The sequence below is a fragment of the Pelophylax lessonae genome, assembly GCF_965119305.1.
Source record: "Pelophylax lessonae genome assembly, chromosome: 6".
Taxonomy (NCBI): domain Eukaryota; kingdom Metazoa; phylum Chordata; class Amphibia; order Anura; family Ranidae; genus Pelophylax; species Pelophylax lessonae.
In genome coordinates this window covers 20,332,561-20,353,179 of record NC_138773.1, presented here as the reverse complement: position 1 = coordinate 20,353,179, position 20,619 = coordinate 20,332,561, and the positions used below count along the sequence as shown (strand labels likewise).

Here is a 20,619-nt window from a genome sequence, read left to right as displayed (position 1 = left end):
AAAAATATTCAGTGTGCAGTAGCCCCCCTCTACTTACCTGAGCCTCATCTTGATCCAGTAATGTTGCACGAGATCCTCATCTGTCCGGGACTCCTCCTCCTGATTGGCAGAGACACAGCAGCGGGTGCCATTGGCTCCTGCTGCTGTAAATCAAGGTCAGTGAGCCAATGAGGAGAGAAGAGGGGACAGGGTTGACCCACGGCTGCTAAAGGATTTGGCTGCTAAAAGACCAGGGGGTATTTTGTGATTCGGCACTGCGTGACTTTAACGGGCAATTGCTCAGTCATGTGACGCTGTACCCAAATGAAATTGACTTCCTTTTTTTCCCACAAACAGAGCTTTCTTTTGGTGGTATTTGATCACCTGTGCGATTTTTTTGATCATGCGTTATAAACAAAAAAAGAGCGACAATTTTGCAAAAATAACAATATTTTTCACATTTTTTTATATGAAATTCCCCCCAAAAAAATGTAAAAATCAACATTTTTTAACATTTTAGGCCAATTTTTTTTCTTACCATATGTTTGGTAAAAAAAAAAATCGCAAAAAGCGTATTTTAATTGGTTTGCACAAAGGTTATTGCATTTACTAACTAAGGGAAAGATTTTTGTCATTTTTATTGTTTTTTTTTTTAACGAGTAATGGCGGCGATCTGGGAATTTTTTTTGCGGTACTGCGACATTGCGGCGGACAGATCTGACCCTTGACTGACATTTTTGACACTTTTGGGGATACCAGTGACATTTCTACAGTAATCAGTGCTATATATATATGCACTGTTACTGTAAAGTTACACTGGCAGTGAAGGGGTTAACTTTATTTGAGAGGGAGGGGCTGTGTGTGTCCCTAGGGGCGTGATTCTAACTGTGATTGGATGTGGCTGTGTGTGTAACAGCAGAGATCTACGGACCTACATAGCAGAACCGTATGATCTGTGCTGTTACACAGGGGAGAATGACAGGCGGCTTTGTTTACATTAGCCGCCTGCCTTTCTCCCGCTGTACCGGAGGATCGCGAGTGAGTGACGGACATCGGGTCTGCCGCTCACTTGCACAGGGGGGTCCGTGAGCGAGCGGGAGCGCGCCTCCGGCGGCGCGCGCTCACTCCCTAGAGTCTCACAGGCTAATGACGTACCCATACGTCACTTTGCCTGTGAGGGGCTGACTGCCGCCGTATATAGTCGGGCGGCAGTCGGCAAGTGGTTAACCAAAAAAAAAAAGAAAGACTTTAATATCACTTTAATGCATTCTTTGCATTAAAGTAAAAATTATTTTATATGTTTCTGTCCTCCCCCTTCCCTCTGTGAAGGGGAAAAGAGGGGAGAAGAGATCACACACTGCATAGCTGGATCTCTTTATCAGGAAGAGAGGCTCCTGCTGCTGTGAATCAAATGCAATGAGGAGGAAATGGGGGGGGCGGGGATAAGCCCTGCTGTGTGTGTCTATATAGCGTGGCTCCTTAGACACATAGATCGGGAGTAAGCACACACTGTGTGCCCCCATTGCAAATGGCTTGCTATGGTGACACATGAAGAAAAGGAAGATCCAAGATCGCCTGCAGGGGACAAAAAGAAGGAGCAGAAGAGCAGGATCAGGGCCCCTCTGTGCAATTCCACTACACAGAGCAGGAGGTAAGTATAACATGTTTGATATTTTAATTTTAAAAAATGTAACCTTTAGTAGCACTTTAAAGAAAAAAATCTTTAGGCTTTAGAGGTTGGGGTCTAGTGATTTGGGTTTTATTTTTTCAATAAAGGTATATTTTATTCTGATATAAATTCTACTAGGATCTTTTTTTTAGGTTCTGTAGTATGAGCTTATTTTTAATACTTACTATAATACTAGTGCGGTACAGTTTAGTGCACCCAAATCACCACATTGTTGAATGCACCAAACCACAACATACTTAACCCCCTAATATCATATATCAATATGCTAATAAGGCTTGGTAATCCCCTGTATTTGTAATGTCAGGCAGGCCTAAAGGGAGAGGCAGCATGCTAGTAAGTGGTGATCAGGTTCTGCATCTTCAAATTAAAAAATTGCACCAAAATCATATGATTCACTCTACAAAATGAGGACCACGTAGACTGTTGGATGTTCAGACTGGGCCACTGGATTGAATTTGCACAGTACTTTCTAATTTTTGTTTCTCAATAAAACCTGCTTGATCTCTCATCTAAAAGTTTAGTCTAGTAGAACAGTTTACACATTGTGCATCAAGTCTGTACAATATTTCTGTATGTTTTCTGTGAAATAATGTATTTATCACACTTACTCTTAGCACAGGTGGTCAGGAACTATAGCTAGCTTCTGTGTTCTTTACCCATAGTAGCCCCCTTTCCCATAAAGCAAGAAGGCTTACTGGTACTCCCCCTGGTCTTTTACACGATGATATCGTGCCTTGCTGCCACGCCGGGACAGGTGCAAACAGAGCACAGCAAACAGGTACTTGCAGTTGGCAGTCAGGCAGAGTGGTCAGTGACAGTCCGGGCTCAGAGCAGGCTGAGTTCTGAGCATTTTCAATATCAGATCAGAGGTTGTCAACAAGGTAATCCAAACTAACAGGCAGAGCAGAGAAACAGGGAGCTTGGAGCACGAGTTACAAACGCTATCTAAAATATGAGACTGCAGGATTGGCTGGCTTAAATCAGGTTTGGTCTCCACCAAAAGACTTGCTACATCAATCACTTTGCAGATCGACAGTCAGACAGGGAGAATGCATTTGAGTCAAAACCAGGATTCATTTAAATTCACCTGTTAGGGAACTATTCACACTAATAATAATAACTATACTGTATAAATAACTAATATATACGTTGCTTATGACAAGTTGTATGTTAATATCTGTCTTCCTGTTACCAACGAACAAACAGCAACTTCTACTCTATTCATCACTCTCCCTTCCTCTCCATACTTCCCCATGTTCTCACTCCCTTCCCCAACCTATCCTAAACCTATCCCCATTCTTCCCTACCCCACCCCTCTCCCCATTTATATAGAACAATGCAAGAATATGGTTCTTTCTGATCATTTTTTAGTCTCATGTAACAGATAAAACCTGACCTTATCTGGAAACTTCTCTCTAGGTGTCGCTTGATTAGATCCTGCTATCACAGTATTTGCATACCTGCCTACTCTTAAACAGGTCTTTGCTATAAGGCTGTTTTTCCTAAACTAAACCTTTTTGCCAACTCTGACTATTCCTTTCAGTTTATCTTTATGACTTTTGCCCTATGTTAGCAGGTTGCAGATCTCAATTGGACCTAACTAGACTCAGACTATTTCATTCCTGCTGACATTTCCGGGTTTACTCTTTGCTTTTTAAGCAGACTAGCACATCTATCTCTACCTTCGGTATCTCCCCTCCTATATCTTTTACTGTTCTAGTTATCTTCGCTCCTTCCCTCCTTTCCCCCACACCCCTTTTTTTTTCTGAAGCCACACTTCTTGTCAGCCTTTTGCTCTCTCCAATCTGAAACGCAACCCTCACTCACATAATGGTAATTCCAAAAGATAAGAAAGATGAGTCACTGGTTGTAAACTACCACCCAATCTTTCTTATTAACCACTGCCATACAGAGCAGTTACACCCCCTTCCTGCCCAGACCAATTTTCAACTTTCGGCACTCTCACACTTTGAATGATAATTACTCAGTAATGCAATGCTGTACCCAATCAAATTTTTTATCATTTTTTTTTCACACAAATAGAGCTTTATTTTGGTAGTATTTAATCACCACTGGGTTTTTTATTTTTTGCGATATAAGTGAAAAAAAGCAAACATTTTGAAAAGAAACACATTTTGTTTTCATTTCTATTATACAATTTTGCAAATAAGTAATTTTTTTTCATAAATTTGGGCCAAAATTTATACTTCTACATACCTTTGGTAAAAAAAAAAACCCAAATTAGTGGTTATTATTTAGTCTGTGTGAAAGTCTACAAACAATGGTGCGAATCATTGAAAATTAATCACATCTAATCACACCTGATGTACCGACGGCCTGTCTCATTTCTTGAGGCCCTGAAATGTCAGGACAGTACAAATACCCTCCAAATGACCCCTTTTTGGAAAGTAGACATTCCAGGGTATTTAGTAAGAGGCATGGTGAGTTTTTTGAAGTTGTAATTTTTTCCCACAATTCTTGGGAAAATGAAGAAATAATTTTTTTCTTTTTTTTTTTTTACACAAAATTGTCATAATTACAAGTTAATTCTCACACACGGTATATGTATACCTGCAATTACACCCCAAAATACATTCTGCTACTCCTCCTGAGTATGGCAATACCACATGTGTGAGACTTTTACACAGCCTGGCCACATACAGAGGCCCAACATTCAAGGAGCACCGTCAGGTGTTCTAGGAGCATAAATTACACATATAATTTCCTAACGACCTATCACACTTTTGAAGTCCCTGGAGCACCAGGACAATGGAATTACCCACAAAATGACCTCATTTTGGAAAGCAAATACCCCAATGTATATTCTATGAGGCATAATGAGTCTTTTGAACATGTCAATTTTTCCACAAGCTTTTGTAAAATTTGGAAAGAAAATGAAAACGCATTTTGTTTACACAAAGTTGTCAATTTATTGGATATTTCTAACACATAGCATGTACATAGCAAAAATGACACACCAAAATACATTCTGCTACTCCTCCTGAGTATAGCGATACCACATATGTGTGACTTTGTCACAGCATAGCCACATACAGATGCCCAACCTGCAAGGAGCACCGTCAGGTTATCTAGGAGCATAAAGGATCAGTGTATGAGGAGGAGAACACGGGGACAGTTAGTTACCGTGTTCTCTGTTGACACTCTGTGACCGGCTGTCATTGGCTCTTTACCTAGACTGGGGATGGGCTCTGTCCGAGGGACGAGCGTCATCCCCGATCGCCGCGCTGCGCGCCCCCAGAGGTACATGACCCTTTTATTTAAAGTAATGGCACACCGAAATGGATGGAACTGTGTTACCGTGCATTTTTGTTGCTTAATTTCTCCCTCACTTTAGCTAGGTGCATTGACAAGCTTTTAAAATGAATGGCACTGCAGTCCTTTTGTAAAAAAAGATGCACTTTGTTTGTGCGCTATGAGAAACCGCACAATTTAGAGTGCAATCCCACAATACACATGTGTGAATGGAGCATAAAGGTGATCAGTCTATGTATAGCCTTGCCAAGAATGACCTCTAATCATCTTCTTGTCTGTGTTTTATCACCAGGGAGTGTAGTGTCCTATGGGACCCTCCAGGAGGTTATGGTTCCCCTAATTGACCGCAATACATGTCAGAAAATGTATACCGATGGGGGAAGTACCTCCACTATCCAGTATGATCAGATCTGTGCTGGATACAAGGATGGGTATAAGGACTCCTGCCAGGTGAGTGACACCAAGAACATTCCAGCATGGATCACCTTTAGGATCTCTTCACAGGAAGCGGAAGCATTGCATGCCATCAGTTACAGTGATACTAAAGTCTAAATTTTTTGTTTTCATAAAAAAGAGGTTATTGTTGCCTGCCCTGTTACCTGATAAAAACAAGGAGGGAGCTGTCACATTTATCAGTAGTAATATTACTCAGGGCTTTTTTTCTCAGACAATATGTGCAGGGACTCCCCTTTCTGAGTCACCCCTTGTCTCAGCCCCCTACCCACCTCCTGCACCATTCCTTGGTTCCACCCCCTACCCACCTCCCAAAAAATATGCGATTATCCATTTCTTTTTCAGGTGACCCGGAGCGAGAAGATGGAGGTAAGTATAAAAATAGGGTGGAACTCCACTTTAAGCTATTTTTCTCTTAGAATCAAATGTTATGAGTTTACATTCACCAACAAGGAACAAGGAGGGAGCAAGAAAACTATTGCATACTGTACATATTATAAATATTATGGGAATTATTCATTACTCTTGCATGAATGTTGTAATAAAGCAGCCCCTTACACTAAAAGTAGTTTTAGCTTGAGTTCAGCTCTAATAAATACTGTATATGTATGAGTATGATGCACAAAAGGTTTAGAATCCATAGTTACATAGTTACATAGTTTGTGAGGTTGAAAAAAGACATCAGTCCATCCAGTTCAACCTATGATGTGTGTGTGTGTTTGCTGTTAACCGTACATTGTATACCCCTGTATGTTGTACATTGTATATCCCTGTATGTTGTGGTCTTTAAGGTGCCCATCTAATAGTTATTTGAAACTATCGATGCTCCCTGCTGATACCACTGCTTGTGGAAGAGAATTCCACATCCTTACTGCTCTTACAGTGAAGAACCCCCTAAGTATTTTAAGGTTAAACCGTTTTTCCTCTAGTTTTAGTGAGTGGCCACGTGTCTTATTGTATTCCCTTTCTCTAAAAAAGTTTGTTCCTTATGCTCGGGTCGCCAGTACAATATTTGTACATTGATATCATATCCCCCCTCAATCGTCTCTTCTCCAGAGAGAATAAGTTCAGTGTTTGTAGTCTTTCCTCATAGCTGATGTCCTCCATTCCCCTAATTATCTTTGTTGCCATTGAGGTTAACTGAGGTTCCATCTGCTGACCATCACTACTGTACCATGTAGGAATGTAGAAGTCGGTTAGAGGAACCACAGTGTCGGTTAGGGAACCGATCATGGGACACACCCGTAAGTATGTTAGATGTGAAAAGTCCATTGCTCTGCAAACAGAAGGATGTATGGCAGGGTGGGTGAGTGTAACTCCTCTTCCTTTGTAGGTCCTGATTTTTTATATATTTTTTTAACATGACAACAAAGTTATTTTAAGCAAATGAAAATTGATTTGGTTGTAACTTCTTCTGCTGTGCCTATTCCATACCCATTTTTTGAGTGCTCAACTAGTTTGTTTAATGACACATTCATGGAAAAGCCAAGGCTGAAACATTTTCTTGATTCATTCTGAACAGATAGACATTGGTGCAGCTGATGATTATTGATGTCTTACAGGGTGACTCAGGAGGACCTCTGGTGTGTAAGGTCCAGGGTGTATGGTACCAGGTTGGAATTGTGAGTTTTGGAGTAGGCTGCGCATACCCCAACTTCCCTGGAGTGTACACACAGGTGACCTCCAACCAAGCCTGGATCAGCACCTACTTGGATGTTACATTCAATTCTGTCTCAAATATCCCTACACCAACGATGACATGTGGAGGAAGCCTCCCTAACCCAGGTAATTCCAGATCCACAGGAAGCACTGTCTATCCATACACCAGTGTTCCATTTTCAACAATAACATCCAAAGATAGTGTCACCTTATCATCACAAATAACTGGATGATGCATCATCATAACTGATCTAGACAATGCAGTGCCCCCCCCCCCCCCCAGCCTTCCATATAATCACTGGATGATCCTGGTCCAAACTACTCTTTCTGCTGGAACTAATATAATGGGAAGCTTCCATCGCAGCTGACCTAGACGATGGGGTTGATTTACTTAAATAATAGAAGACATTGATATGGGAAATAGCCTAGGCTATAAACAGCGCTTGCCTCAAAACAAATTATGAATTGTATTATATTATAAATTAAATAGTATGATGTATATAAACAAATAGTGACAGTATTCAGTGAATTATTAGGTGATGTTTAAAGCAAATAAATAATGGCACATACAAATTATAAAATTAGTGTTAAAAGTCCAATAAATAAACCATAATATTGTGAATAAATATAGTCTTTTGCAAATGGTGATTTGTGTGCAAAGTGCTCCGTGCTCGATAATCAAAAGTTTGTGACTTTCGTGGCGTGGATTCCTTGTTTCCAGTGACTTATGGCAGAATTAAATCACTTACCAGAGATATTGGGTCTTATGTGCTGTATAGCACTAAGACCTTCAGCGCTTGGAGGCCTTTCCGGCCAATGTGGGGTCCCTTTTTAGATACTCCTGGTAGGGTGTAAGCTCGGTCCCTTCTCACCTGGTCTCACTCCTCTGGATACCGGTGTTCCCAGATTCTGCTTATACAATACAACTGAAGAAGTTGCAAAGCAGGCGAGGAGCTCAGAGGTGAAGTTTAGTCCAGCAGGGTGTCTTCAAAACCCAGGATGGGCTGTGATAGTCCACAATGAGAGGTGGGTGACAACCTTCAGGGTGCTGAGCTAAGAGAAGGATATGGTGTCCTTCCTTACATAGTGACACCCAACTCATTCATTGGTGTCAGTGCAGCACCCAGCAGATCACAAAGGGGATCTGATCTCCAGACAGAGCAATGTATCTCCAGCAAACACTGATCTGTCTCAGTTTTTTTTTTTTGGGGCTTTTTTTGGCAGCAGCAGTAAAAAAAAAAAACTATAATAAAATATTTATAGTGCAGCAGGCACAAAAGTATTGCACCCAAGCACCATACCCCCCCCCCCCACTCTATAATAAAAAGTTATAAAAATTCCCCCCAAAAATGTTAACCACTTCCCTGACTCCCATCAAAGTACCTGAGCACCTATCTGCAGCCCATGCCTCATATACATTAGGGTGTTTTCTTTCCAAAATGGGGTCATTTTGTGGGTAATTACACTGTCCTAAGAATGAAACTAGATGTGTAATTTGTGCTCCTAGATTGCCTGTTGGTGCTCTCTGCTTGTTGGGCCTCTCTATGTGGCCAGGCTGTGAAAAAAGTCTCACACATGTGGTATTGCCATACTCAGGAGGAGTAGCAGAATGTATTTTGGGGTGTAATTGCAAGTATGCATATGCTGTGAGTGAAAAATAACCTGTTAATTATGACAATTATGTGCAAAAAAGATTCTTTATTTTCCCAAGACTTGTGGGGAAAAAATTACAACTTCAAAAAAACTCACCATGCCTCTTACTAAATACCTTGGATTATCTACTTCCAAAAAGGGGTCATTTGGTGTGTATTTGTACCGTCCTGACATTTTAGGGCCTCAAGAAATGAGATAGGCATCAGTACATCAGGTGTGATAGATACATTTTTTATGACTTGCTTTATAGCTTGAAGACTCTATTGCAAAAAAATAGAATAAATAAAAACCCAGAGGTGATTAAATACCACAAAAAGAAAGCTCTATTTATGTGAAATTATAAAAAATATTGTTTGGGTACAGTGTTGCAGTGACTGAGTAACTGTCATTAAAAGTGTGAGAGCGCTGAAAGCTGAAAATTTGTCTTGGCAGGAAGGTGGAAAAAGTGCCCTGAATTGAAGTGGTTAAGGGGAACCCCATGACAGAATTACAAAATCCATACCAGGCGCTTTGGTTCTAGTATAGATTTTAAGGGGAAATACATACCAAAAAAAAAATGGTGTGGGGTCACCCCCAAAATCCATATTAGACCCTTATCCAAGCATGCAGCCTGGCAGGCAATGAAAATAGGGATGAGCGAGCTCCGCCCCCCCCCCCCTTGCACCATACCAGGCCACTTGCCCTCAACATGGGGAGGCTGCCCCCCAAGGCACCTTGTTCCCATGTTGATGGGCACAAGGATCTCTTTCCAACAACCCTTGGCTGTGGTTGTTGAGGTCTGCGGGTGGGGGGCTTATTTGATTCTGGAAGCCCCTTTAACAAGGGGGCCCCCAGATCCCAGCCCCGCTCCCTATGTGAATGGGTATCGGGTACATCGTGTCAAAAGTAATAACATTCATCATCAATCAAAATGCCCCCTGCACCCGAAAAATAGAAAAAAAAACGCTGTCACCTCTGGGGAAGCCTCTGGCCATCTGCCTCCTCTCTGCTTTGACAGTTCTTATATAGGCAAGGGGTCGAGCCACCTGGCTACGCCACTCAGTGGCACCGCCCCTTCTGACATCACGTGACGGCATGTGACGTCAGAAGGGGCAGTGTCACGGGATGATGTAACAAAGTGGCCCCACCCCTTGCCTATAAAAGAACTGTCAAATCAGAGAGGAGGCAGACGTCGGGAGGCCTCACAAGAGGCAAAATTTATTTTATTTTTTTCGGGTCCAGGGGGTGTTGTCATTGATGATGGATTTACATCGAGGAACACTATTTTTTTATTTCTTATTGTTTTTTCATAAAGGAATTGTCAAAAGCTCTTGCCTGTGGTTCTGACTTTTTGACACTTTTTTGGTGAATAGGTAGAGGTATGATGTACCCGATACCCATTCACATGGGAATGGTCGGGATCTAGGGGACCCCTTGTTAAAGGGAGCTTCCAGATTCCGATAGGTCCCCCACCTACAGACCCCGACAACCACAGCTCAGGGTTGTCGGGAGGAGGCCCTTGTCCCCATCAACATGGGGCAAGGTGCTTTGGGGGTGGGAGGGGCGCAGAGCCCCCCCCCCCAGCCCCAAAGCACCCATCCCTCCATGTTGAGGGCATGTGGCCTGGTATGGTTGAGGAGCAGGAGGGGGGTCGCTCACTCATCCCCTCCCTTTTTCCTGATCTATCAGGCTACATGCTTGGATGAGGGCCTCGTATGGACAGGGGGGGATTCCATGCCGTTTTTAACATTTTTTTTAATCTGTATTGTGAGGAGCCGACAATACATTACAGCCGTGAGCAAGTTTAAATGACATGTTTTCCTTTAGAAATGTCAGTATTGCTGCAGCAAGATCTATACATCGTACAGATGTGGCATTGAGTTGCTGACATTTGGTTGGTTGATTAGCAATTTGTGTAACTAAGCAATTAGACAGGTGAACCTAATAAACTGGGCAACAAGTGTGTGTGTGTATATATTGTGGGGTTGATTAGCTCGGTGGCGGGTATGGATGACCCCTTGAGGGGATTCGTTACACAGGGAGATAGCCGAGAAGTGGTTGCAAACATCAAAATAAAATAAAACACAAAATAAATCCTTGCCACTGTGGGCGGCTACCTTCTCACATACAGGAACCTACCTACGGAGTCTGTCTCCAACCTACTGTTGGGCAAACTTTGCTGATCCTACAGCAGACACTCAATAGTCCACGTTTTTTCTTCACACAACAAATGTCCATTGAACATGTCCCTATTCCTCTTCACATTGAACATGTCCCTATTCCTCTTCACATTGAACATGTCCCTTTTCTCTTCACATAGCAAACAGTGCATTTATTTCTTTCCACATAGAAATAGTCCAAGACCTCACCTTGAGTAGTCTTCAGTCTTAATTAATTTCCCCTTCACACAGGAAATGTCCATTGGTTTCTTTTCACAGAGAAACGATCCAAGACCTCACCTCGAGTAGTCTTCACACTTGTTACCCTCCTCAGCGCACATCGCTTCAGGAGGTCTTCCCCATGCTCACACAGCTTTCAGGGGGCACACATCTGACTGTCCTCCTCTCCACAGCGTCAGGAGGAAGCAATCCTTCTCCCAGGCTCACACAGCGTCGGGAGGCACACATCTGACTGTCCTCCTCTCCACAGCGTCAGGAGGCAGCAATCAATCGACTTCCTTTGGACAAATTATAGAGGCCTTAACTTCCTCATTCCGAACAGCTGAAGGCCTTTCAACTTCCTTAAGCCGTCCTGGCTACCTTTCCTGCTGCCTTTGCAGCCGACACCCTATAGTAATTGGTGAATTTTCTAAGCCAGGTGGAAATGTATCTCCTGTCTGTGACTACATCCACAGATTTACCTGACTTCCTGTCACAATATATATATACAGTATATATTATTATTATTATTATTATTATTATTATTATTATTATTATTATATAAGCTAAACACTTTTTTTTTGTTTTTTTTTTTTTGCTTGTGTCATCTGCTGCAGAATACTCGGTGTGCGGTTCTCCCTTGGTGTCCAGTCGGATAGTTGGTGGTACAGATGCGGTGGATGGGGAGTGGCCCTGGCAGGTCGCAATTATATATACAAAATCAAATAAAGAATATTTATGTGGGGGCTCCCTGATCTCACAGGAGTGGGTTATGACGGCAGCGTCTTGCATCAACTCGTAAGTATAACATGTTACCTTTATATACCAAATCTTCCATCAGGCACAAATCATTCTGCTTTTCAAAATGTTTCTAAAATCTAGTCATGGACATGTTTATTAATCCAGTGTTCTCCTTTTATAAAGTGTCCACTTTAAAACTGCCAAGTGTGCCTCATTGATCATTATTGATTGGTTTACATCACCCCTCATTTAGCTATTGACTTCATAGGCTTATTCACTATGAATAGATAGACGGAGGTGAAGAGTAGCCCATACAATACCCTACACTCAAAGTTTACCACTTGGATATTAGGAGCACACTTGGGACATCATGAAGGGTGCTTTGAACTTTTCTCCACCTAGATCTAAGCAGGGTCCAGGTCTACATGACAGCAGGAGGAGGTCTAAGCACCATTATAAATGGGCCACTGTCATAACACTGTCTAGATTTGAAGTCTCTGGCAGTCTTGAAGTCTTCAGCCTAAGCCACAGTCTCATTTACTGTATCTCATTCTGGTTCTGCAGCTTCTGCTTTAACCACTTAAGCCTCGAAGGATTTGGCTGCTCAAAGACCAGGGGCTATTTTGCGATTCGGCACTGCGTGACTTTAACGGACAATTGCGCGGTCGTGCAACGCTGTACCCAAACTAAATTGATGTCCCTTTTTTCCCACAAACAGAGCTTTCTTTTGGTGGTATTTGATCCCCTGTGCGATTTTTACTTTTTGAGCTGTAAACAAAAAAAGAGCGCCAATTTTGAAAAAATAACAATATTTTTCACATTTTTTTATATGAAATTCCCCCAAAAAAATGTAAAAATCAAGTTTTTTTAACATTTTAGGCCAATTTGTTTTCTGCTACCTATGTTTGGTAAAAAAAAATCACAATAAGCGTATTTTGATTGGTTTGTGCAAAAGTTATTGGGTCTACTAACTAAGGGAAAGATTTTTGTCATTTTTATTGTTTTTTTTTTTTAACGAGTAATGGCGGCGATCTGCCATTTTTTTTTTTTGCGGGACTGCGACATTGCGGCGGACAGATCGGACCCCTGACTGACATTTTTGACACTTTTGGGGGCACCAGTGACATTATTACAGTAATCAAAGACATACATATGCACTGTTACTGTAAAAATGACGCTGGCAGGGAAGGGGTTAATTTTATTGGAGATGCAGGGGTTAAATGTGTCCCTAGGGGCGTGCTTCTAACTGTAAAGGGGTGTGGCTTTTCATGTAACCACAGAGACATATGATCCTACATAGAAGGATTGTATAGTCCCTGCAGTTACACCAGGGAGAATGACAGACGGCTGTGTTTACATTAGCCGTCTGCCTTTCTCCCTCTGCAGCGGACGATCGCGGGTGGCCGGCGGACATCCGAGCCGCTGGTCACTCGCACGGGGATGACAGTGAATGAGTGGGGGCGGGAGCGCGCCTCCGGCGGCGCACTCGCCCCCTATTGGCTCGCGGGCGAGTGACGTATATATACGTCACTTTGTCCAGGAGGGGCTGACCGCCACAGTACTTTTACTATTTTTGTGTACCTGTAACCTGATTACCAGTTCATGGATCCGGTCCTTTTGCTTTTGTTTGTCTCTCTGTTCCGTTGTGACCATGACCTTCAGTTATGGATCTTCCTGTTATTGCTGTACTGCCACCTACTTGCCAGTAATCTGGTTCCAAATTAAACCTTTGTGTGTTAACACAGGACCCGTTCTAATAGGAGCGACACAAGTCACTCCGACTTAGAAAAAGGGTCCTGAGCTTCTTTGGGGCGACCCGGAGCGACCTGCATTGACTTCAATGATATGAAGTCGGTGCCGGCCGCTCCGAGGGCGCGGTGCGAGCTGTGCACCGAGATTACACAGGTCGCTCCGGCAAGTCGGGTCGCGCCTGTGTGAACCGGCTCTCAATCCATAGCCATTCCCACTAGATGTGCTCAGCCTCTTAGGTTGACGGCCAGCATCAATCAACCCAGCTTCTCTGAGCCTATGCTGTCATGGACCCGCCTTCAACCTGTGACTGGGCAGTGAAGGAGAAGCAGCAGAGTGATAGGCTCATCTCCCTGCCACTCCACTCTCTCCCTCTATCAGCATGCTTCATATTTGATTGGCAACTTGTTTTGCTTATCCTTTCCCTAGTCTGAGCTTTGTTGTGGAGGGACTGTAAGAGGCTGATAACAATTCAGATGCTTACACCACTTGCAATACAAAAAAAAAAAAAATGCATGTAATGATATATTAACCACTTTACCACTAAGCCTATATTTGACACTTTTTGTCTACAAGTTTAAATCAGTATTTTTTGCTAGAAAACGACTTAAAACCCCCAAACATTATATTTATATTTTTAGCAAAGACTCTGGAGAATAAAATGGCGGTTATTGCAATATTTTTTGTCACGCGGTATTTGCGCAGCGGTCTTTCAAACGCCATTTTTTTGGAAAAATTTAGAAAAATCACATTTCACTGTATTTAAAAAAAATAAACAGTAAAGTTAGCCCGTTTTTTTGTATATTGTGAGAGATGATGTCACGCGAGTAAATAGATACCCAACATGTTACGGTTTAAAATTGCGCACACCCGCGGAATGGCGACAAACTACGGTCAATAAAAATCTCCATAGGCGACGCTTTAAACATTTTTAACGGTTACCAGTTTAGAGTTAGAGTGTAGCTCTTTTTTTTTAATTATTGCTCATGCTCTGGCGATCGCGGCGATACCTCACATGTGTGGTTTGAACAGCGATTTCATTTGCGGCGCGACTTCCATATAAGTTTTCTTTCATGTGCGAGCTAACGACGACGGGGGCGGCTACATTTTTTTTTTCCTATTTATTTATTTATTTTTTTTATTTTAACACAGGGTTTTTAAAAAAATAAAAATCTGATCACTTTTATTGCTGTCACAAGGAATGTAAACATCCCTTGTGACAGCAATATGCAGTGACAGGTACTCTTTATGGAGGGATCTGGGGTCCTAGACCCTAGACCCCTCCACTACACTTCCATGTATTCAAAACACCGAAAAAAGCATTTTTGAATACAGTCACTTTTTGAATCTGCCGCCTTTAGCAGCAGAGTAACCTGGACGTGACGTCATGGACGCCGCCTCCGGGTTACGTCATCGGAGACCCGATCAAAGCCGCTTCCGGCTTTGATCAGGACTCCATCCAGCCGGCGGACTGGGTGCTCGGGTCTCCCGGTGGTATGGGAGACCCAGGCAAAGCCGCGGAATGCGGCGGGAGGGGGGATGTCCCCTCCCGCTCACCGGGGTTACGATCGAGCGGCTCCCGAGTCACATTGGTCATTACCACCAGAAAGCCGACAGCCGGCTCTAAAAAATGGTACTGGGATGATGCCTCTAGCTAGAGGCATCACCCCGGTACAACCACGCAAAGTCAGCTGACGTAGGTCTATGTCGCTAGACGTTAAGTGGTTAATCAATATTTTGTATCTTTTATATCTGCCTTTTTTAATATCTCACATGTATACATACACTTGCATTCCACTTCTGAGCCTTTCATAGAGATTACTGTGACTTAGCATCTCAGTAAACTCTGATGATCCTGCCTAAGTTCATACCATTGGGCGTGTGTACCTACAGTCCATTCATAGAGAACACATCATGACCAAGTTGTATTTCATTCATTAGATTCTGAAGGTCATTGATAGTAATGATATTGCACTGGCTTCTGCAGCAGATGGATCCTCATTTATACATGTTATGTTCTGTTTGCTTTCTGCAGTCCTATCAGTCTATCGAGTTATAAAGTATATTTGGGCATGTACAAGCTGGGTGTGATCAGCTCTCATACAGTTGTTGCCAAAGTAAGGTCTATTGTCATGGGTGGTCAATTTACAACCACTGGGAGCCCTTGGGAAATCGCCCTGCTGCGGCTGGCCACACCTGTCGTCTATACTCAGTACATTATGCCAATCTGTCTGCCATCTTTCAACACCATCTTCCCCTGTGGTACGGAGTGCTGGGTGACCGGCTGGGGTTCAAGAACTTATGGAGGTGAGTCCATAAAATGATAAACAATAGTGATTTTACTCATTTTCAATAGAAGTTAGCCAGACCTGTCACTTACATCCAATACATCATGATAATTAATGATGGGCAAATCTACCTGGTTAGATTTGCATGAGTTTAATCAAGTCCTGTTTTGAAACCCGAACGTAGCATTGGATCCTATTGAAGTCTAAGAAGGGAGTGTAAATCTTGATCCTAAATGCTGGCCATATTCAAGGCTAATAGGCAAGATATTGTCAAAAAGGGCATGGGAAGGTGAACACTGCCATGGGGAACATTTAAGAAAGCAAAAAAACAAAACAAAAAAAGAATACCATACAGCAAGGAAAGGGTCATTTTGATGCAACATTTTAATGGAGATTTAAAATAAACCACCATGTTTTTCAATGACAAGCTCAGGAGTAGGAATGGGCTTCATGTTTGGGTCAAACATAAGCTGGACCTGAACCCAAATCATTTGCAGTTTGGGAACTAATCTGACCATTTGCTGCAATAGCAACCAATTACCACATTGCACTTCCTGACCTCTGAACTCTGGTCATGTGGCTTCAAAGGGCCAATTAAGTTTTCCTATGGTCAAGCCTCTTCAGCCTGGTCTCTCCCTACTAATTTGTGGCCTAACAAACATGCTTACATACTGTGCACAATATTTCTCATTATTGTTTGAGAAATAATACACTCCAATATTTATTTCTTGATTAACCACTTTGCCTCTCTCAGCTGTTTACCCTCTAGGGACCAGAGACATTTTTACATTTCTGGGACTATTGGTTAATTCAGTGATCATTTTGTCATTTCTTGGGACTGTATATTGTTTTTTTAAGGACAAACAAGGCTTTTTTTTGTGAATATTCTCTTGCAACAATTATTGTTTATTTATTTTTCACAATCCTGAGAGCTTATTCACACTAGCGCGACTTGTGAGGCAACTTGTGTTGCCCCAGGTAGCTTGACATAACAAAAGCAATGTTAATCAATCAGTGACGTCTTAATTGGCACTACTGAAGTTGCTCCGACTTCAGAAAAGGGTCCTGTACTACTTTGAGGCGACCTGTGATCCGACTGTCCCATATACTTCAATGGGAGTTGCCTCCTTATCTTAATTGACACGACTTGTTATCAGACTTTCCAGGAAGAAGAAAGAGATTAGCCAGGCATTCCCCACAGACAAAGTCGCCTGTCTCTTCAAAGTAGTGCACAAGTCTCTTCCAAGTCTCTTCCAAGTCTCTTCCAAGTCTCTTCCAAGTCTCTAAACAAGTCTCTTCAAGTCACGGGGCGACTTTCTGGTAGTGGTAGTGTGAACCAGCTCTAAGACAATTAAATGCAACAAAACTAAATACAACTCATTTTTTTTTTTTTTAGCAGTGTTAATTTTAAAAATAAAGTCTTATTGCAAATAAAAATTGCACATTCTATTCTGTTTTGTCCTATTTGAAATGACACTAAAATTATGATTCTAAAAAAAAAAAAACTGTAGCCTACTAATACTGCTTATATAGAGTTTATCAACAGTGTAGTTGATCCAGCCATCATCAGAAACAGTGGCAAAGAGGTTCTTTGCCATGCACGCTCACACTGGAGTATTTTCCCCCTTCCTCATTTCAAACTCTACTCCTGGATGATGGTGGTAGATTTTCTCTTTTTATTGGGGAGTTGATGGGGGTCAGCTAATGTAGTTCAAATTGCTAAAAAAGTGAATGCTGGTGCTGATAGAAAGGTGTCAGAACACACAGAGCATTGCGGTTTACTGTGTATTGCGCTGTGTAGCCGCAGACTGGTCATGGTGTCCATGCTGACCCGTGTCTACAGCCAAAAGTGCTGTAGAAACAAATGGGCACATAAGCATCAAAACTTGACCAAGGAGCAATGGAAGAAGGTGGCCTGGTCTGGCGAATTCAAGAATGGTTTGAGGAACACAACAAAGAGTTCAAGATGCTGCCCCCAAATTCTCCAGATTTCAATCCAATCAAGCCTCTGGGGGATTGCTGGAAAAACAAGTCCGACCCATGGAGGCCCCACCTCGCAACTTAAAGAACCTAAATAATCTGATACTGGCTTGATGTCACATTTTACAACATACCTTCAGAGATCTAGTCAATCCATGCCTCAACAGGTTATGGTGTGTCAACTTAATGTTCTGACTGATGGATGTATATACCAAATTAATTATTGTAAGATAAAAAAATTTTGAAAGAAAAAACATGTTTTGGCAGAGAAAGGGGTAGTAACTAGGGATGGTCGAACTTTTGAAGAGTTCGGTTCGACCTGAACACCCGAATTTCCCGAAAGTTCGGTTAGGATTCCCGGACCCCATTGAAATCAATGGGACCCGAACTTCGGGAATCAAAAAACACCATTTTGAAGCCCTAAAACCTAATAAATACCCCTAAAAAGTGCCTAGGGTTCTGGGTCATGCCCCAGGGATTTTGAATCATGCAAACAAAGTTCTTAAAAATTTTCGTTTTTGATAGAGAGCCAATTATTGGAAAAAAAAAATGAGATTTCTTTGGATTTAGTGTCTGGGGTGTCTAAAACTGTACCTGTGAAGTTTCAGCTCTGTAGCATGTCCAGAACCAGAATTATAGGATGCCAAACCTTCAAAAATTACTTTTTTGCTTAACCGCGCCTTTCTTTTGCTCCTGATCAACTGCACAGCCAATGTGTATGATGGGGACATAATGCAGTGCACTGGGAACAAGATTAGAGTTTTTTTTGGAACAAGGTGCTGTCTCTTTAAATGTGGATATAATTAACGGGTGTATTTTCACAATGGGGCTATTATTACCAAATGTTTTCAAGAAGTCAAAAGATGTATATAGATGCACTTTATTTCATGTAAAATGGTGTTTGGTGCACTTTAACTTGAATTCTCACAAGAAACAGACATATTTGCACGGATACATTGAGGGTTAGGGGTAGGGACCACAATGTAGTGCACAGTGAACAAGATTAGAGATGTTTTGGATGAATACTGTTGTCTCTTGACTTTGAATAGAAGTAAAGGATGCTTAAAAATTGGGCCTTTGGTGGTGCCGACGATGCCTTGACACCATATCCCTATGAAAGTGCTGGTCATGAAGGCAATAATTGACTTTGTAAGGAAAAAAATTGCAATGATATGCATCTGTGTGACAGGTGCGCAAAAATCGTTGTTTGGGTGTTGGCAGAGCCATACCACTGTAAGTCCAAAGAGCTGGTTTTGAAGAAGGCGTAAAAATTATGAAGGTGTGCACCTGTGTAACAGGTGCGCAAACATGGTAGTTTTGGTGTTGGCGGAGCCTCCCCACCATAAGCCCAAAGAGCTGGTGTTGCAGAAGGCCAAAAAAAATTCATCTTTTCTAGTGGAAAATAAAATGAGGTTCTGTGAACCTAAACAGAACGAGAGGAGGGTTGGAGAGTGGCACCCTGGTCCAGGCTTAAACTGAGGCTCAGCTGCCACATCGCAACGATAGACTAGTCTACATCAGGTGCATCAAAGCTTGATATCCAAAACTGATTCATTTTATTGAATGTCAAACGGTGGAGAGTCTCGTTCGATGGTCTGTGACAAATCCTCCTGCTGCGCTGAATGCCCGTTCCGATAGGACACTGGAAGCAGGGCAGGCCAACAACTCCATGGCATACTGGGCCAGTTCAGGCCAGTGGTCTAATCTTAAGACCCAGTATGCCAGTGGATCGGATTTGTCACATGAAAAGCCCTCTGTGTCACTTTGTGCCCTTACGTAATCGTCCACCATGTGATGCAGACGCTGTCAATGCGATGTGGCAGCTGAGAGGCCTGGGCGGTGAGGACTAAAAAAAGACCGAAAGGCATCTGTCAACCGCACGCATTCTCCAACGCTCCTCTCGTGACCCGCAGTAGAAGCCATGGTAGGTTGTCCCCACCCCTGCACCCTACGGGAGTCAGGGAACGTGTTCACCAGAATCCTCTTGAGACTGTCCTCAAGGGATTTGATCCTGTGGACTCTCTGGGTGGATGGGAAAAGCTCAGGGACTTTTGACTTGTACCGGTGGTCAAGTAGGGTGGCCAACCAATAGTGGTCAGTCTCTTTAATGGCCTTGATTCTGGGGTCCTTTCGCAGGCTCTGAAGCATGATGTTTGCCATTAGTCACAAATTTGCAAAGGCCTGAGAAGCTGACTCCTCTGGGTCACTCAAAACTACATGATCTTGAACGTGCTCCTCCTCCTCCCAGCCACTTACTACTCCAAAGTGTCCCGAGGGAGTCATACTAGGCCTTGCAGATTGCCGCATGTCTGCCTCCTCCTCAAAGCCTGCAAAAGTTTCCAAAGAATCGTCCTCCTCCTCCTCCTCTTCCACCCCTGGATCCTGCTCAGGCGAGCTAGGCATAATGGGGTAAGGATAAAGAGGCAAGGAAGTCCTCCTCTTGCCTCCTTGAGAGGCAAGGAAGTCCTCCTCTTCCTCCTGCTCTGCCTCCAGTGCCCTGTCCATAATGCCACGCAGAGTGTGCTCCAACAAAAACAGTACCGGTAGGGTGTCACTGATGCATGCGCTGTCCCGGCTGACCATCCTTGTGGCCTCCTCAAATGGCGAGAGGACAGCACATGCATCCTTAATCAAAAGGCACTGCCGTGGCGAAAAAAAGCCCAGGTGCGCTGAGCCAGTGCTGGTGCCATACTCGCAGAGATATTCATTGAGGGCACTCTGCTGCGTGTACAGGCGCTGCAGCATAGCCAAGGTGGAGTTCCAGCGGGTGGGCATGTCACAGACGAGGCGGTGTATC

The 20,619-nt window shown here is 42.9% G+C and overlaps 1 protein-coding gene across 1 annotated transcript in view; it reads left to right on the top strand.

Annotated features, from left to right (window-relative positions):
* The window catches only part of LOC309558474 (transmembrane protease serine 9-like), a 182,598-nt gene that overhangs the window by 4,290 nt on the left and 157,689 nt on the right, over nucleotides 1-20,619 (top strand).